At 37.4% G+C, this 2,500-nt stretch overlaps 1 protein-coding gene across 5 annotated transcripts in view; it reads right to left on the bottom strand.

Annotated features, from left to right (window-relative positions):
• ZNF521 (zinc finger protein 521) overlaps positions 1-2,500 on the bottom strand; it is a 230,794-nt gene that overhangs the window by 88,724 nt on the left and 139,570 nt on the right. The window lies entirely within an intron of this gene.

Here is a 2,500-nt window from a genome sequence, read left to right on the forward strand (position 1 = left end):
CTCCACCCTGCTTCCATGCTGAGCACCAGCAGACTTCTGGAGCTGCACAGAAAGCTCATCTATTTTATTCCTATTCCTCTCTGCCTGGTTCCTTCCCCACCTCACCAACTGAAATAAAGAGTCCCATTAAAACAAATAAAAACCAGCCCCCCCCAACAACAACAAACAAACCAACCCCCCAAGCCCCACCCAAAACAACAAAAAATCTACACAAAACCCCACAGTCTCTACTGCATGCATGAATCTAAGAACATAGGACAGGAATAATGATAGGATTTATGGGGGTGCAAGCTTCCACTGGATTTGTCACTGTCGTGTCCACAATTAAGTAGCTTTCTCATTATATATTTATTTTACAGAGATTTTGTAAAGAATACAAAATCAGTTTTTATATCTATCCAAAGTCTTGATTGTAAGACTGGTCATACTATTCATAAACCCTCAGGCTTCTCCCTTGGAATTTCAAGGAATTAATTTTTCACTAAACACCTGCTAAAAGGCTATGCTGTTGCACTTGGGCATACAATTTAATCTTTTTGTGCTGTCTCCCAGCACTTTCATTGCTGTCTATGGATTTCACAGGCAGGGAAAATCTGAGCCCAGCACTAAAGAGATGAGGACAAAAAGTAGTACCCAGACAGAGTAAAAAAATAAAGGAGTATTTTAAATATGCCCTCTTCCATACAAGATATAGAGTTTCTCTGTTCAGAGCTTCTGACACATAGACAGATAGGAGTGCTTACTGAAATATTGCAGCACATGTGTGAGCTGGGATGTAGTGGTTTATAGCAGTGAAAAGAGGAATCACTGCATGCAAGTGTACATTACATGCTGAACTACACTGCTGTATATAGCATTAACTTGTACTTCTTTACTCACCTCATACAACAGAATCCAAATTAGGTCCCATTATTACATTGAAGGCTCACACTCAATAGCAGTTAAGCTTCTTTGAATGGATTCCCTATTGTATAAAAAGTATGCCAGTCTTTGACTGCCAAAATCAATTAGTCACATTCATTATGCCTCTATTTATTAATGCTGTACACTTTATAATGCATTTGCTGCTGAACAAAGAAAGTTATAAAATATCAAATATGTGTTATGATTGTAATTATAGCAAAAGAAGTAATGATCTCTTTTAGTCGCTAACTGGTTACAAAGCTCCTGTAAAGATTACATTAGTGGTGACAGATTTATGATCTTTTCCAAGATGTAATCCTTTCTAGCTCACATTTTTCAACAGAAGAACTATGTGATTGGTTACAGGTTATTGGTTTCAATAGTTATATTCAGCAGAGATTATTGTGCTTCTGCCTCCCATAATCCAAACACACAATGTAATCTTAACAGATGCAATTTTAATCTGTATTGCACTATTATAATGAAGTGGGGCACCATAAGGCTTTTTACCAAAATAAGGTTCAGTGTTAATTCAATGATGTTAAGAATGACCAACGAGTATTAAAATCTAGCAAATAATTGAACCTAACGTGAAAATGAAGAAAGAATAACACTGGCATTCTTGCAACAGTGGGTTTTGATGGCATTTACTACCAAGCTGTTACACCTTAATGTACAAAAAAATTAATTCCAGCCATCAATCTCATACAGCTAACAATTTTTCTGAGTACTACACAGTAGTAACTGAAACATTATGTTTTACCTTGCTCTCACAGATGCTGCTGCACACTACTGTCTAAAAAGAAGCAAGATTAAATAAATATTTTGTTAATATGCAGCAGCAAGAGTATGCTGGCTTATATGGAAAAATGAAAGGCCAGGTGAAAAACTTATGAAGGCTCCATATTTCTGCTATAAACAGAGCATGCACAAATTGAACTACATTTCCTAACCTTGGCTCCCACAGCATAGCTTGTGGCGGTACCCCAGTACTCCCTTCTTTTCCAAAAATGCGTCCAACTCCCTCTGCTTATTTCCACTGCTGACTTTGGCAGAAAGCTCCATATTCCATCCGCCCTTTTTCATAAAAAATATTCTCTCCTAAACTGTTTGTCTGCTGTAGTCCAGTCACAGCCTCAGTCACGAAGCCTTTGTTTTCAAATTACTTACTACTTCAAAAAGCTGACTGGCATCAAACCTATTTCCTTTTAGGAATATAATCCATCTCTCTTAAATCCCCACTCAGACTTTTTTCCATAAGTTAAACAGGCCTCATTTTTCTGTCCTCACAATGTATTTTCTAAGAATAAAAAAAAAATTCCCAACGTTCCTTTGAAACTTTGTTGGTTTTTTTGGTTTGATTTTTTTTTCTTTTTTTGAATTCAGTGCTCTACTATCCTTCACCCCACTTTGTAAGCTCACAGGAGATATTTCATAATGCAGTTACAAGCCCTTTTTTTTAACCTCAGCAGTGTGACTCTGCTCAATGAATGCTGTCACATGGGGTTCTCCCCACTTTGGGCCTTGATCTTGCAAGTTGTTACGCTGCTAAACCCCTGCACACACACGTGTGGTTTTAGAACTGAAGTTTTCAGCA

This window comes from Ammospiza nelsoni, chromosome 1, assembly GCF_027579445.1.
Source record: "Ammospiza nelsoni isolate bAmmNel1 chromosome 1, bAmmNel1.pri, whole genome shotgun sequence".
NCBI classification, from domain to species: Eukaryota; Metazoa; Chordata; class Aves; order Passeriformes; family Passerellidae; genus Ammospiza; species Ammospiza nelsoni.